This window comes from Aulonocara stuartgranti (genome assembly GCF_965226115.1).
Source record: "Aulonocara stuartgranti genome assembly, chromosome: 6".
NCBI lineage: Eukaryota > Metazoa > Chordata > Actinopteri > Cichliformes > Cichlidae > Aulonocara > Aulonocara stuartgranti.
Genome location: NC_138944.1, coordinates 20,466,430 through 20,483,791, shown reverse-complemented (window position 1 = coordinate 20,483,791; position 17,362 = coordinate 20,466,430). Strand labels below are relative to the sequence as shown.

The 17,362-nt window shown below is 41.1% G+C and overlaps 2 long non-coding RNA genes across 2 annotated transcripts in view; one reads left to right on the top strand and one right to left on the bottom strand.

Moving 5' to 3' along the window:
- Window positions 1–17,362, bottom strand: part of LOC309709427 — a 59,881-nt gene that overhangs the window by 34,064 nt on the left and 8,455 nt on the right. Inside the window, exons 4-5 of the long non-coding RNA XR_014277508.1 lie at window positions 16,364–16,537; window positions 4,691–4,791 (exon numbers count right to left, since the gene is read on the bottom strand). This is a non-coding gene — a long non-coding RNA (uncharacterized lncRNA). The remainder of the gene's footprint in view (window positions 1–4,690; window positions 4,792–16,363; window positions 16,538–17,362) is intronic.
- LOC309709251 lies at window positions 7,713–8,013 on the top strand. Its single transcript, XR_014277457.1, has 2 exons — window positions 7,713–7,800; window positions 7,880–8,013. It is a non-coding gene; the product is annotated as an uncharacterized lncRNA (long non-coding RNA).

Sequence of the window (17,362 nt, the reverse complement as noted above, 5' to 3'; positions counted from 1 at the left end):
TTACTTTTTACAGCAGGATCTTTTTCTACGTAGCTGACGGCTGTAACTGTGCAGGGGCGGATCTAGCAAAGTTTAGCCAGGGGGGCCGATAGGGCATGAACAGGGAGAAGGGGGCACAAAGACATACTTTTCTTTCTTACTCTCATTTAAAATGTCGAGCTTTTAATAAATAATTATCTGAATCTTACACCCAAAGTTTTAATCTGATGTAAAATGTATAGAAGTCCATTACTGTATATAGTAACTATTAAGTCTAATATACCCTGTAAGCTATAGTACTTTTTCCTTTGGGAAGGTACCATCTGTGAAAGATGTTGAATCTATTTAATTATTCTTGAAAAATAATTTATTTCTGGGCATTTTTTTTCACACTGCATCAAATTAAAGTTGATTACGTCGATTAAGCATCATGAGGTGGAGGGTGGTTCCCTATTTTATTTTTTTTATTTTTGCTGGGAGTTTTAGAGCCCTATTAGTTAGGTTGCTTACTCTTTAAAATACCAGAATAGGGAGGATGGAGTAGGTTTAAGTTTATTAGATTGATGGGTTTTGCTGAACTATGAAATATTTTGGGTGCAGTGCATTTTTTGCATATAGTTATAACAGAATAGCTTTAGGTTTTTTTTGTTTTTTTTTAACTTGAGTATGAACTTATACAAAAAGCAGCAAAAAAACAGTTTTGTTGATTAAAACACACTATATCGGATTCATATCGGTATCGGCCGATATCCAAATTTATGATATCGGTGTCGGTATCGGACATAGAAAAGTGGTATTGTGCCATCTATAATTATAACATGTTGGTGCTCCTGTTTTGGTGAGTGAAATTCCATCCATCCATTTTCTGGCTGGAGCCTATCCCAGCTATCATGGGGTGAGAGGCGCCTTAAATTCTCTTATTTTATTTGTATGTCATTTTGTTGAAATATGAACACCTCTGGCTTAAAAAAAAACCATGTGTCACGGCTGGCGGAGGGAGCCGTGTGGTGTGGAGGAAAAGGAGGACCCAAGATGCAGCAAACTGATGATACGAGTGATGTTTTATTTACAAAGGTGGTGGTGGCAAAAACAGGCAACGAGGTATGAGTAATTTACAAACGGAAACCTAAACTGGGAGGAACTAAATGACAAACCTGAGACCATACAAAGGGGGTGCGGGGCAGAGGGACGCAGAGACAGGACACCATGGAACGCAGACGAATGCAGAGATACGCAGAAATACACGGATGAATGCAGACGAGCCGACAACCAACACAGACCGACACCCACTAAATATACACACACACAAGGTAATCAGGTAATCACACACAGGAGGGAAGAACAGCTGAACCTAATACACATGAGGACCGGAGGAGACAAGCTGAACACCATGACAACAGACACAGACCTTCAGAACAGAACAGGAAATCCAGAACACGAGCCTTCAAAGTAAAACAGGAAACACAGACTGATTTACAACACGGGGACATGAACAGAGCACCAAGGACAGACACAGGTAGGGCTGACAATACACCAAACTACAGGTTCAACCCTAAACTAATACAAATCACAATAAACACAAAACGCTGGGTCAACGACCCAGGACCATGACACCATGATGGCGGTGGTCATAAAGCCGCAATCAACACCTAAAATGGGATTCCACAAATTAAGGAGGGATATTTGAGTTGGATATCAGTTTGATTTTGACCCAAAAAGCTGGATTGGATGTTGGTGACAGTGAGCCAATCCATGGTCTGACCCTGTGTTTATGTCATCACAGAAAAGCAGCAGCAGCTAGCAGCAAACCCAACGGTTTGGAGGTATTTCACTCCACTACAGCAGCAGCCTCGGTTTGTGTGTTTGCAAAAGTTTTTTACTTAACTTAAACAGTTACAAAGTGAGCTGATATGACTAAAAATGGTAAACGGGCCGGTTCTTATATAGCGCTTCACAACACTACTCTCAACATATAAACATGCCTCGTTCACTATTTTCTTTGCTTTAGTGCTTTCTGTCTAACATTCACACACATTTGGATGCACCCAATGGGGAGCAACTTAGGGTTAGTATCTTGCCCAAGGATACATGGCATGCAGACTTGAACAGCCAGAGTGTGAACTACCAACCTTACAACCTGCTCTTCCTCCTGAGCTACAGTCATCCCAGATCCAGCAACGACGATGATTTCTTTCTCTTGATTCGTTGTTTATGTTCACTCTTGTTGGATTTGGCCACAGAGTTTGCAGTTTGCATTAGTTTGCAGTCTAATGACTCTCACTTTTAATCCATATAACATCAGTGCAAAACAAGATATAATGAGTTATGTTCCCAACACATTACCAAAACTGCCTGTCCACAGATGCACTCAGGCACCCGGGATTATTGACCTTTTAAAGCTGTGACACCTGAGCTGTCTTATGTGCTGGCTGCACGCCTGAAGGTTTGCAAATACAAATGTCATAATGTCAGTAAATTTGGACTCAAGCACAGGACTCGGAGACTACAAGCAGTTTATCGGCTTATTTACAAAAAAGGCTGAACAGGTGAGTAAGGTAGAGGTGCTTCCAGGGATTTTTATTTGCTTTACTGTAGCAGACTGCAGGTAGGGAAGCAAGTAGACCAGAGGAATCAGGAGAGAGCATAGAGGTGGGAGGTGGAGAGTGGGCAGGCTGGTGTCGGACATTTAAATGTTCCTAAGTGCGGTGGCTCAAGTTGGTCTTTAAATATTACAGGCTAAATGAGCTAATGACATGCAGGTCAGAGCCTGGGAAACTGGAGAGCCAGCCCGAGGTAAGCAAAACTAAGGAGCCAGCACACTGCTCCACCTGAGAAACAAGCGATGGAGAAAGAAAGAACAAAGAGAGAGAAGGGAAGAAAAACACGCAGAGGCCCTGCCAGGACCATGATGATGGGTAGTATTGTTGAGTTGTTTTGTTTTTCATTCCTTTCATTTTGTATTGTTTTAACTTGATTCTATTGGGTTTTGTAAGGCACTTTGTGACTCTTGTCTGTGAAATGCACTGTATAAATAAACTTTGCTTGACTGCTTATTGTGGTTTTATAAGTCACCGGCAAAAAATGTTGCCCTGACGACAGGGGCGTCACATAAACACAAAATACATTTGTGTGTGTGTCAGTGTGGAGGGCATTTTAATGCTCAGTTTGGATGACATGTTGACCTTTTGCAAAGTGGCTTCATTTCTAGAACTAAAGCAGACAATGGCAGGATGTGAGCTTTTCGAGCCCACCATCCACCCTGACAGCCTCCTCAACACATTATTCCATGAAGAGAAAGGTAAATCAGTCTGCAAATATATGCAAACATAAGAGGCCAAGCCACAGTAAAAGTATATAAATATAATTTCTAAAAGACAGTTTGGTTCCATCGAGTCAGCCTTGTGGTTTCATGAGTGTGTTTAGGATGAAGGAAACAAGGGTGTAGAAGGCTGTGACCTCCTCACACACATGCATCCTCCCAAAAAGAAAAAAAATCCTGTGAGCCATCAAGTGAGTATCGTGATATCACTTCCTTACCTAAAATAAAGTTTATTAAGCACCATCACACTCCAAGTTGCAATTATCACTAGGTGGTGCAACCGTAACTCTGGAATACCCCTGCTCTTATTTCCCAGATTTGCTGCTGGCAAGCTAGTCGTCAAAAACAGACTCATCAGTGAGTCACGAGGAAGGAAAGACTCCCCGTAACCCCCAGCCAACGAGCAGACAAGAAGGAAAGAAGAGATTCACGTCTTATATTCTTTACAGTGCTCTTTGTGGGTGCTGTTTTTTGAGCTCTGTTATGTCTAATAAAGAAAGAAGCCAAGCAATCAGCTCCCACAAACACTCCCTCTCCTGGCAGACACACAGGGTTTCTCACTGGGTGTCGTCATCTGGCCAGCCCTAATCTCCAGTGTCTGCCGTCACCAAGCTGACCACTGACCTGGGCGATGGCATGTGTGTGGGTGCCAGGTGGCTCGCTCTCATCTAACACACAATGGCTACGGAGCAGTGTGTGTATTTTTGAGTGTGTGTATGTGGGTAGGAGGGCTGATTCGTTTTCACTTTCCCATGCAGGTTTCCAGTGTCCCAGCGCCTTCTCACCTCCCATCCTGGCACTGACTTGATGGAGTACACTTGCGCTTACAGACCTGGCCTGCAGGGCTGAGTTAGAGGGGTAGAGTAGCGGGTGGGGGTTATAGGGTGTTGAGTGGGGGTCAGTGTGTGGGTAGTGGGTGTTTCCTCTTGTATTCTGGATGGCTTCACACAGATAATTGTGTATTTAGCACTCTGGAATAGTTTTGCTAGGTGTGGACATTATGACTGGGTTAAGCTGTAGAGACACACACATGCACGCACAAACACGCACACAAACAGCTGCTGGAACACTTAGTGGTGAAGCCATATTTGCAGAAATCACAGTGACAAGCGGTATTAACCCTAAATGTCAGCATCAATTTCAGTAAGAGAAGTGCAGCACGTTATGTGGCCCCGGCCAACATTTGGCTTGGCTGGAACCTACAGGGAAGGAAACCCAACTCTGCTTTTTAAACACACTGCTCTTAATCACAGTTTAAGTTTCCTTTTATTTTATATTTTATCATGTTTTGGTAAATGGTCGAGAATCTGGATGTTTTACTGTTAAGGTGCATGATTTATCAGGGTTAATGTGACTGTATTTCATGTAGCTGTGACTGTGGGAATAACTCACCTTTATGAGCCAAATTTTTGTGATCTTGTCATCATGTGGTTTGATTTGCACGTCCCATACATGTCAGCAAGCTTTCAGTTGGTTCTCAGATCTTGTCCGCACTGAAGGAGAATAAAAAAATGCATCCTGTTGGCCTGGTGGTTAAAATACACACAGGTCCTGCCGTGTGAACTGTGCGGTCTTTCTTTTGTATTCCTGCTGTCATCACAGAGAAGACAGAGAAGTGTTTCTGATCTGATTATTACCTCGTTTGTCTTTGACTTTCAAAGCTATTAGTGTTAAAAAAAAAAAAAATCATTTTGTGATTAAAACTGAGGCGTTACGTTTCTTCAGAAATCAGGCAGTGCAGATGCGGATAAAGCGAGAAAACTGTACAAGTAAGGAAAAGTCTGGTAACTTTGTTATGATGTGGGCATACATGGATGGCATGGGTGTGGTCCACTACTCTTCTTACAGGGAAGTAACACTGCAAGTCAGTAAAAAGATATTATGAGTGGTCTCTTTAATGGCTAGCAACAGTAAGTAGCCTAATAGCAACCTCCAACAACCACTCACCAACTGATTGAGGAAATACCCATTTTTTCTTCAGCAACCAGAATTTGCCATACAGTTGCCATCCAGGCTCTAGACCTGTGTAACTTGGACCTTAGTTGAACATGTATGAACTAACTCTGTTCAGCCATCTACAGGGTGGGCCATTTATATGAATACACCGTAATTGTCACGGATTGCCGAGGCAAGCCGTGTGGGATTGTAGGAAAGGACCAAAAAGGCAGCAGCTCTGGTGCAGGTGAGTGTTTATTTACAGTGGTGGGTAAGTACAAACAGCGGTGGCGACAAAACATGAAACTGGAGACCTAAACTGGGTAAACTAAGAAGACAAACCAGAATGAGGATGCAGGGAGGTCCGGAGAAATACATACGGGAAGACGCAGGGAGACCAAGGGGAAACAACACAGACGAACCAGCGATTACCAAGACAGAAAATACAACTTAAATACACTCAGAGAACACAGGGAGATTACACACAGGTGGGAGACACAGCTGGGAGTGATTAACATGACGAGACCAGGGAGGCAAACTGAAAACACTCACATAAGACGCAGACCTTCACAATAAAACAGGAACACACGGGGGGGAACAGGGTAAACACCAATTAGAGAACAGAACCAAAATCGCGAAGAGAAAACACAAAACGCTGGGTCAAAAGGACCCAGGATCATGACAGTAATAAAACGGGAATGGTTGGTGATATTAAAGTCCTGTTTGTGGCACATTAGTATATGTGAGGGGGCAAACTCCTCAAGATGGGTGGTGACCATGGTGGCCATTTAGAAGTCGGCCATCTTGGATACAACTTTTGTTTTTCCAATAGGAAGAGGGCCGTGTGACACATCAAACTTATTGGTAATGTCACAAGAAAAACAATGGTGTTCTTGGTTTCAACGTAACTTTATTCTTTCATGAGTTATTTACAAGTTTCTCACCACTTATAAAATGTGTTCAATGTGCTGCCCATTGTGTTGGATTGTCAATGCAACCCTCTTCTCCCACTCTTCACACACTGATAGCAACACCGCAGGAGAAATGCCAGCACAGGCCTCCAGTATCCGTAGTTTCAGGTGCTGCACATCTCGTATCTTCACACCATAGACAATTGCTTTCAGATGACCCCAAAGATAAAAGTCTAAGGGGGTCAGATCGGGAGACCTTGGGGGCCATTCAACTGGCCCACGACGACCAATCCACTTTCCAGGAAACTGTTCATCTAGGAATGCTCGGACCTGGCACCCATAATGTGGTGGTGCACCATCTTGCTGGAAAACCTCAGGGAATGTGCCAGCTTCAGTGCATAAAGAGGGAAACACATCATCGTGTAGCAATTTCAAATATCCAGTGGCCTTGATGTTTCCATTGATGAAGAATGGACCCACTATCGTTGTATCCCATATACCACACCAAACCATCACTTTTGTTGTTCCAACAGTCTTGGAGGGATCCATCCAATGTGGGTTAGTGTCAGACCAATAGCGGTGGTTTTGTTTGTTAACTTCACCATTCACATAAAAGTTTGCCTCATCACTGAACAAAATCTTCTGCGTGAACTGAGGGTCCTGTTCCAATTTTTGTTTTGCCCATTCTGCAAATTCTGTGCGCCGATCTGGGTCATCCTCGTTGAGATGCTGCAGTAGCTGGAGTTTGTAAGGGTGCCATTTGTGAGTAGCTAATATCCACCGAAGGGATGTTCGACTAATGCCTCTCTCCAGTGACATGCAGCAAGTGCTACGCTGTGGGCTCTTGCTGAATGAAGCTAGGACAGCCACTGTTGTTTCTTCATTAGTGACAGTTTTCTTGCGTCCACATTTTGGCAAATCCAACACTGAACCAGTTTCATGAAACTTAGCAAGCAGTTTGCTGACTGTAGCATGGGAGATGAGTGGTCTCGTAGGGTGTCTTGCATTGAAATCTGCTGCAATGACCCGGTCACTGCGTTCACCAGATATCAACACAATTTCGATCCGCTCCTCACGTGTTAACCTCTTCGACATGTCAATGGCTGTGAACCAAGAGAAACTTGTAAATAACTCATGAAAGAATAAAGTTACATTGAAACCAAGAACACCATTGTTTTTCTTGTGACATTACCAATACGTTTGATGTGTCACATGGCCCTCTTCCTATTGAAAAAACAAAGGTTGTATCCAAGATGGCCGACTTCTAAATGGCCACCATGGTCACCACCCATCTTGAGGAGTTTGCCCCCTCACATATACTAATGTGCCACAAACAGGACTTTAATATCACCAACCATTCCCATGTTATTACAGTGTATCCATATAAATGGCCCACCCTGTAGTTAATTCAATTCAGTTCAGGTTGCTTTTCTGTCATGGTCCCCGTGCCTGCTCGGCTGGCCCTGTGTGGCTACATGTTATGTTTTGTCTTTTCTCTCTCTCCTCTCTCTCTGCTCGCTGCCTGGGCGGAGCTCATTGTGAGCTCCCGGCCTCCACCACCTGTAGGCAATCACCTGTGGCTCTTCACCTTGTTTGCTCCCGCTACTTAAGGCAGTGACTGAGAGCACCTCGCCGCTGGACTATTGAATAACGCTCGTCAGTGCTACTTTAGCCTCAGCCAGTTTTGAGCTCTGTCCGTGAAAGTTCCGTGCTAACCCTTGTTCTCTGTATGCAGATTTCTCGTGTTTGGTTTGGAGACTCTGGACGCTTTTCCCGACCCCGCTCTGCACCCCTGGGAACCCTGGCCCCCTTCTCCTTCACCTGTATATAGTGCACCTGGAGTGTGTAAATAAACCTGTTTTTCTGAGATTTCAGTCTGCGCCGAGTCCTCCCTGCTTCTCCGTGACATTTTCTTTATATAGCGTCAAATCATAACAACAGTTCCCTCAAGGTGCTTTACATTAAAGGCAAAAACCCTAAGATGAAAGACAAGACAACTTTGATTCCATTCTTTAAAGGAAGAGAAGGTGCTTGTCTCCCAAATCCAAACTGGGAGTTGGTTCCACAGGAAAGGTCTGCCTCCCATTCTACTTGTAAAAACTCTAGGAACCACAAGTAAGGGATTTAAAAGGGAGGCGATGAAGAGAAGCTAATATGGGAGAAATATAGTCTGTCTTTTTATTGTCTTCTGGTACTCTCGCTGCAGAATTTTTTGGATCGACTGAAGGTGTTCAGAGAGCTTTTAGAACAGCCAATAATGAAGAATTCCAATAAAACAGAAGTAACAAATGCATGGTCTATTTTTCGGCATCTTTCTGAGACAGGATGTTTCTAATTTTAGGAATGTTGAAGAGATAAAAGAAAGCAGTCCCACATATCTGTTTAATGTGCGTGTTGAAGGACATATCCAGATCAGAAATGACTCCAGCATTCCAAATCTGAGCGACAGGGTTTACAGCTGTTTGTGGACAGCGAGAGAGCTATGGAAAATTGGATTGATGATGTCTGGCAGTGGCCCGCCTTGCTATTTGTGATGCTGACTTTGTGTCTGTAAGGTTGCCACATTTAGAGCACCCAATATTATATTTCACAGTAACACCACAGTTAGTACTGAACCAATTTATTCTGTGTGACCACCACCTAGAGAGCATCAGTTAGCTAAGCAGTTAGCCAAATCTTTTCATGCTGCTGGAAACAAAATCACTTTCACTAATAGATCCACTTCTGATGACGTGGCAGTCAATACACAGAGTCATTCAGAGGCTTTCTTTGTGAAGTAAAAGTTGGCATTCAGTTTCCCAGCAGAGGACTACACAGGACGTATCCCAAACTTCCTAGATGATGTGAAAATACCATCAAAGGTAAGTTAAAACTAGACATTGCTACTAATCACAGGAAACTTGAAAAAGTGCCTGATCACCCACTGCAGTAATAACAATCTGTTGACTTTTTGTGTGGACAGTGTTTCTCTCATCATCATCCAAACACCTAATTAGGGAACTTGTTTTGGAACAAGGATGTTCTGTAAAAACTTGTAGAATTAGTGCCGTTGTGCTTTGAAGCCAGCGGTCTATTAACACTTACAAATACTACTTAGCACTGCTAAACTGCTCACAAGGGTACCCCACACACATTGTCTCACATAAACACAGTCTCTGTGTTTTCAGTGCCACATTGCTGAAATGTGCCTCATACACGCCAACAGATGACACAGTTATGCATGTGTGCATGGCTGTGTGTATTAATATAGGGGAGCAGAGACTGTCAGAATGGCTTTTGTTAACAAACAGCCTTGAGGGACACACACATGGGGTCTGACTCAGGGGAAAAACTATTAGTGCCATCAGGGCCCAAAGACTCTCCACAGCAAAGGACCAAAAAAAACCCTCTTGTGAACGAAACCAGACTCAGTCTCACAACTGTGACAAAGATAAAATGCAGCACAGAAAGTTTTATTACTTTATTCATACAGTGTTAAATCTCCAGGAAATGTTTGCAGGTTAAAAACAATCCACTGAGTTACTTTCCCATGCACACCTATCATGTTAAATTGCTTTCTTTGTGTTTTCTTTCTTTTTCTTTTTAGTTCAGAGATATAGCATCTATAGAGTATATTGAACATGACCTAAAATCAGTCAAGCGTTTATTTAGAGTGAAATATTCTTCATGAGAAATAAAGCCAAGTCAGTAAGTATGCAGCTGAAACTGAAATAAACAGGTAACACCGTAACAGAAAGCAAAATAATATTTCAAACAAAGAAAAAAATTGAAAACGGATAAAGTTAAAAGTGTTCGTGCCTCTGAACAGGCCACTTTAATTCAGCCACACATACAGTTAGGTCCAGTTAGGATTTTGGACACATTTTTGTAGTTTTGCCTACGTAGGCCACACAACCACAGTGGATTTTAAGTCAAACAGTCAAGAAGTGACTGAAGTGGAAACTTTCAGCTTTAATGCAAGCGGTTTAATAAAAGTGTTGCATTAGCTGTTTAGGAATTCTCAATATGAGGTCCAAACAGATGCTGATGCATGTGAAGGAGGCAGAAAAGAAAAAACCCCCAAAACTATCAGAAACATACCAAAAACTTCAGTAGTGGACAAACTGATGATCTGGTACGTTCTTTAAATTAATGATTGCTTTAGCCAGCGCAGTTCTGAAAAAAATTACTTTGGCAGATGAGCTTAAGATTAACTCGTACCAGAATGATGGGAAAAGTACGGAGAAGAAAAAGAACATCTCCTGATTCAAGGCATACCGCATCATGAACGGGATATTCTCCAATCGCCTGATCATTTACCTGATCTCAACCCAACGGAGCGTGCTTTTCACTTATTAAAATACAAAACTGAATGCAGAGCAACAGGCAGCAACCAAAAGCATCTGCAGTGAAGGCCTGGCAGAGCATCACAAGGGAGGAAACACAGAACGTGGTGATGACCACAGGTTCAAGACTATATGCTGTCATGTGCAATCCTTATATTTAAAATGAATTACTTGCCTCTGAAAATTGAGGAACTTGTATAAAAATAAACTAAACTGTTTTTGCAATACTTTTGTTGAACCTCTTGAATAAAAGCTGAAAGTTTACATTTCAATCACATATTGACTGTCTGATTTAAAATCCCACACAGAAAAAGACACGTGTCGGTGTTTAAGGACTTATGGACCTGACTGTATCTCTGATGATTATTTTTAATATCTAGCAATGTGGGGTTTCAAGAAAAATGTCAAAATATTACGAGTTCAAACTTTGATCATAATTGGTAAAATTTCTTCTGGAAATATTCAACCTTAATTGCTTGTCAACTTTTTATTCTTTAATACTTGACATCTCTCGCTATCTCCCGTTATTAGCAGCGTTTCTGTCCTCAGACTTTCATCAGACAAAAGTAATTTAGACAAAATGTCAAACTTTTTCATCCTACGCACAAGTCATTAAGACCTTTTTTCAATCTGAAGAAAGAAAATACTAACTAACCTTTGTGGAGGAAGGTTGTAGATGTGGGTTAACTCAGACACTCAGGCAGTCTCTTGAGTGTGTCATTGTTGAAGTGTGGAGAGACAGTCTGCCACAATAAACTGACAACCTGCAATACACATTCGTTTTATTCCTGTGTCGGCTTGTTGCTTGACGTGCGCTCTGTGGCCCTCGGGGTCGTATAAGCCCCGCATGTGATGTTTTTTGTTTGTCAGACGAGGCTACAGTGGGGAAACTGGTACACTAATGACATATGACAAGGGTGCGCAGAGTTGACCCAGTCTCAAACTTTCTTCCCTTTTTTTTCTCCTTTTTTACATCAGTTTCTCTGTCTGTCTCTGAGCTTACTTGACAGCAGTTGTGTGGAGGGAAAACCCTCCAGTATTGTTTTTCCATGTCACTGTGAAGCACTGTCATCCAGCCCTGGCCACTCTTGCCAATAGTCATCAGCTGTGATTTCTTTAACATGCTTGTTGTTAGTAAAGACTCTGCACATTGCTCCAGTGATGTAAAAGCGATGAATGACTGGTGCCACAGATTTTTTAAAGTGAGCTCTACAGATCTTGTTCTGATTTGAAATGAGCTAATTAGCTCTGAATTACAAGCAGAAGACTGTAAGTAAGGGCAAAAGGGCAGGGTGGGATGTGTGTGTGGTGGAGGGGGCACTTTGTATAGAAGAGCTGAGTGGGTGAAAAGCAGGATAAAGTAAGAGGATGTGAACCAAAAAGAGAGGGTCAAACAGAGGGTGATGGAGGGTGTGTGTGAGTATTTGTGCGTGTGTCTAGTGGGGAAAGAGCATGATAATTAGTCCATTAATCATCTGGTTTGAATCACCGAAGGAGCCCCTGATGCCTTCAGGATAGACACATCTGTATGTGTGTGAGTGTCCAGGTATGCTGAGTACCGCGGCATAGTTGGTGACCCCATAAAGCGCCGCCTGCAGGAGAACACTTCTCCAGAGCCATAACTCAGAGTCTTAACCAACCTTCACAGGGATCCTGACGCAGCGCTGATCTACACTGCAACCACAGACGGGAGATTCATGCCCGTCCACTGTCTATGAAGCAACGACCCACAAAGTCCATAAAACTTCCCACGGAGGACTCCTAAACCGTCCGAGTGGCTGTCCTGGGAGAGTTTTGAGTTCACTGTCATCACAGCAGCAGTTGCAGCACATTTTCACCTTGCAGAAAGTTCCAGAAAGTGCCGTTATATCGAGTTGCACTCTCTGTTTCACAGCCCACATCACAATGGTTTAAACTACTTGCATGAAGGTCTGTCTCTCAACTCATCATTTTTTTAACATACAGTGCATTTTTTTTTAACTTAAACCACAATATTGTCCTAACCAGCCTACAACAACTGCTAATGGATATTTTAAATTAGACACTGTAGGTCTCTGAAACAGGACCTTTGTCACCAAAGAAACCAAAATAGCCTCATAGCATGTTATAAGAGAATGTGTTGTGTAATCAGCAACGTGCACAGTGTGGCTAAGCATCCCCCTCACATCTCTCCAGAAACATCTGTTATCTCTCCAAATATTATTTACTGTGTCTGCAGCAACTCAGCACAGAAAAAGTAAACTGATTGGAATAAATGAATCGCAGAAATTAAAAATAGAGTTATTTTTGGAGGCTTGAATAAAAATGTTGGAGTTTCGGTAACTTAATGTAGCTGTGTCGTGCTAACAAACTCTGTAAAAAACAAATCTTAACAAGAAGCACTTTGAGAACACAAACTTCTGCCAAGGCATCAGTTACTTTTAGTAGAAGATTATTATATTTTCTATATATTCACTTTTTGACTCTTTTAATATCACTCAGTGGATGAGAAAATCAACCCACACGAAAGGGCATATGCTGGACTTGGTATTGTCATATGGACTGGATATTTGCATCACGGACATTAATGATGCTGGGATTTCGGACCATTTCCCAGTTATATTTGATGTTCAGTTATGCAATATGGAACTGAACTCTGAGGGTCCACTGAGCCTATCGCGTCTGATTAATTCTGAGGCTGTTGCCCTTTTCTCTGCGGCCTTTGCTAACTCTGCCTGTTACGATGACATCAGTAATGCACCTCTCTCAGTTGATGGCGTAGTCAACTCTTTTATTTCTACATGTTCTTCTATTTTGGACACTGTGGCTCCAGTAAAGACTAAACGCCGTAAAACCTCTCGCCAACTCTGGCTAAATGAATCCACCCTCGCTCTTAGACGTGAATGTCGTCGAGCTGAGAGGAGATGGAAAAAAGATCAACTTCAGGTGTCCCTTGACATCCTGCATATGAGCCGGTCTAAATTTCAGAAGGCTGCCAAAATGGCAAAAACTTCTTTTTTGTCGAACATTATTGCGACTAATAGTCACAATCCTCGAGTTCTGTTCAAAATCTTTAACTCAGTGGTTAATCCCTGCTCTGATGTTTCGATGGGTGCCTCCCCGGCCCTCTGCGAAAAAGTTCAAAATTATTTCATAGATAAAATCTGTTAAGGGCCCCACATTCTCCGGTAGTAAATCAAGCCCCAGTTTCTGAATGTTCAACGGTTTTCCAACAGTTTGAACCTGTGTCATTCTCGACTTTAAAGGAAATAATTAATAACCTGAGAAGCTCAAATTCTCTGCATGACATTGTTCCTTCTCGTATCATTAAGGATGCATTGAATACAATCGGGTCCTGTATCTTATTTTTAATGAACTCATCACTGTCATCTGGCTATGTTCCGGCTGTCTTTAAACATGCAGTCGTGCAACCTGTTATCAAGAAAGGCAGCCTTGATTGTAACACTCTAGCAAATTACAGGCCAATTTGTAAACTCCCTTTCATGTCAAAAATTTTAGAGAAAATAGTGCTTCAGCAACTACAGGCCCACTTAGAGAGAAATGGTATAAGTGATAAATTCCAGTCTGGATTTAGACCGCGTCACAGCACCGAAACTGCCCTACTAGGAGTTCTCAATGACCTTCTTCTAATCGCCGACTCTGGGCGCTCTGTGGTCTTAGTTCTATTGGATTTGACTTCAGCCTTTGACACGGTTGACCATGATATCCTTTTGGCAAGGTTGGAACAAGTAGTAGGCCTTAAAGGAAATGTTCTATCATGGTTTAAATCATATTTCTCTGAGAGGTCGTTCTCTGTCATGATGGGAAAATATTCCTCCTCTTCTGTCCTTTTTCGCTGTGGTGTGCCCCAGGGCTCGGTATTGGGTCCTGTGTTGTTTTCTCTGTACATGCTGCCCTTGGGCTCCATTTTTGAAAAACATAATGCCTTTTTTCACTGCTATGCTGATGATATTCAAATCTACCTCCACCTGACTGGGGATGTTTCATCTTCACTACATCCTCTGTTTGATTGTCTGAGGGATGTCAAAGACTGGTTATCATGTAACTTTCTTACTTTAAATGAAAAGAAGACAGAAATGATCGTTTTTGATAGAAATATGCCTCTGGGACAACTGACTGGCACATTCGGGCCTGTTGCTAACCACCTCACTGATGCTGCTAGGAATCTTGGAGTTTTCATGGATAGTGCCTTCAAACTAGATAAACAGGTCTCTACTGTGGTAAAAACCAGCTTTCACCAACTACGCCTAATTTCTAAGGCTAAACCTTATATACCACGCAAAGATCTGGAGAAACTCATTCATGCTTTCATCACTTCAAGACTGGATTATTGTAATTCTCTCTACTTGGACCTACAATCTTCTCTTCTTCAGCGTTTGCAGCTGGTCCAAAATGCCGCAGCACGTCTCTTGACCGGCACTAGAAAGTATGATTCTATCATTTACATTGGCTTCCTATTAAATACCGAATTGATTTTAAAATTTTATTGTTTACTTATAAAATCCTAAACAATATGGCACCTGACTACCTAGCTGATCTCCTCTGTCCGTATAGCCCTCAGAGAGCACTAAGATCATCGGGCCAACTGCTCTTAGTGTAACCTAGGTCTCGGCTGAAGGCCAGAGGAGACCGTGCCTTTGCCGTTGCCGCACCCAGGTTATGGAATACTCTTCCTCTTCATATTCGCGCATCAGATTCCATTCAGTCTTTTAAATCACGCCTAAAAACATATTTGTTTAACCTGGCATTCAAGGCTAATTAGGGTAATTTACAGCTTGCTTTGCATTTAGATTATGTAATTATTTTATATTTTATTTATATCTGTAATTTATATTTTATATTGTGATTTTTTATCTGTATCATGATTTTACTGGAAAGCACTTTGGTGTACTTCGGTCTTTAAAATGTGCTATATAAATACATTTTGATTGATTGATTGATTTTTGAAATGCACTTAAAAAACGAGTGCAAAATGCAGGCTTTTGTTATTTGCCATGTTGAAACCCATTTTAACCTACTTAACATAATTTTGACTACAATTATTTTTTTAAATTATTTTTGAATATCTAGCATTAGTTTCATTGTTTAGTAAAATCAGTTTAAATGTTTGGTGATAAATATCAAGGGAAAGGAACAATTTTTAAAACATGTTTCTTTTATTTTCCAGAAAAGCAAAATATATTTAGGATAACTGTTCATGCATTCAAATTGTTCTGCATTTAAATGGTTATAACCTGTTACTGTCTTGTTCATAACAAATTTATAATAAAGTTAATAAACTAATCAAAAAGCATCCCATGCCAACATGTTCTTGTCAATCTAAAAATGTATTGTAACACATTATTATTACTTTGACCTTCAGATCAGTCTGTTGACCTTGAACAAAAGGTCATACCTAAAAAGTTTTATCAGAATTCACTCAAAACTTGGTATTTCCAGGCAGGAAGAATCACATGCAAACGCTATGAAAAACATAGCGTTAAAATTTGTATTTATTTATATTTTAACCTTTATTTATACAGGTAGTCCCATTGAGACCCGATGTCTTATTTACAAGAGAGACCTGTTTCAGAAAAACACATTAAAATTACAACAAAATAAATTTGTGAAGCCACAAACTGTTGACAGCGTTGCTACATAGCAGTAATCATTTTCACAATGACCTCTATACCACTAAACTTCCTTTTGTAACCACATGCGTTGCTCCCTGCTAGTCATTACCAAAAATGGTGGTGTGAGGGACCCTGAAGCGACATGTATATCCATCTTTTATATATTTTACAGGGTTATGTTGATGCTACCATTGTAGCCTTTCTGTTAATGTCCACCGCATATGGGGATGAACCAGCTCTCCCCTTTACTCTGGGCCTTGAAAGATGATGAAATGCACTCACCACAGTGTCCACTCCACAGCTGTTCTGGTGCTCTTAATCATATTCCAACGTCTTTCTCAGCAGAGGAAGTAACACAGTCGACCTTCAGCCAGCTGCAGACCAATGCCCAAGGTTGGCTAATCAAAGACTTTGTTGTCTGTTAGAAGTTATTTGAACATACTGCAGAAACTGCAGCTGTTTGAAGGGAAAAAAAAAGTAATTAGTACGTATCAGAGTCCAACATTGAGCTGGGTAGGTAACAATGAAATAAATGCAACTGAGAAATCAGAGTAAAGCATTTTTTTTTAATCTGCTGCATTTGCAACATCAAAATCAGCCTCCAGACTGACATTTATGTTAATACTATTGGTCCAATTAATAAAATATTAATATGTTTACTCATTATTAGTATGAGTTCTATAATTTGTCTATAATTAACTTATGAAGCCAAGTTTACTGCAAAATCTTGCATAGCAGTCTCTGGTCAATGGGTGTAATAATACACTTTTTTTGCATATTTGTCAGACTTAAATACTTTTTCATATTAGACAATCAGAACCTAAATAAATACTAAAAGCATTTCTTTTAAAATGATTAAAGGAGCAAAGTTACCCTAGCTTTCCTGACTCTGAATGAGAAGTAACTTCCCTCTAAACCTAATACTGACTACTGACTAATAACTTGTTTCACATTTGAAACAATCCCGTCTTGATTATTCCTGAGGTTTTGGGGAAAATATTCTGTGGATTGACTCAGAATATTTATCTTCTCTTTATTTATATAAACAACATCTACCGCCCTCATTTTTTTCTTTTTTCACAGTGTGACTCAGTGCATTAGTTAGCAACAGCACAAACACACCAAACAATATTGCAGCATGGGCATGCACGCAGCAGGACAAAATCAAATTGATTTGAATTGTTCTACATTTTGCCTCTGGTGACATCTCATAAAGTGTAAGTCGTGGTGTGACACATGACTGCTGTTTTTTATTATGATCAAAAATAACTGTTATTTATA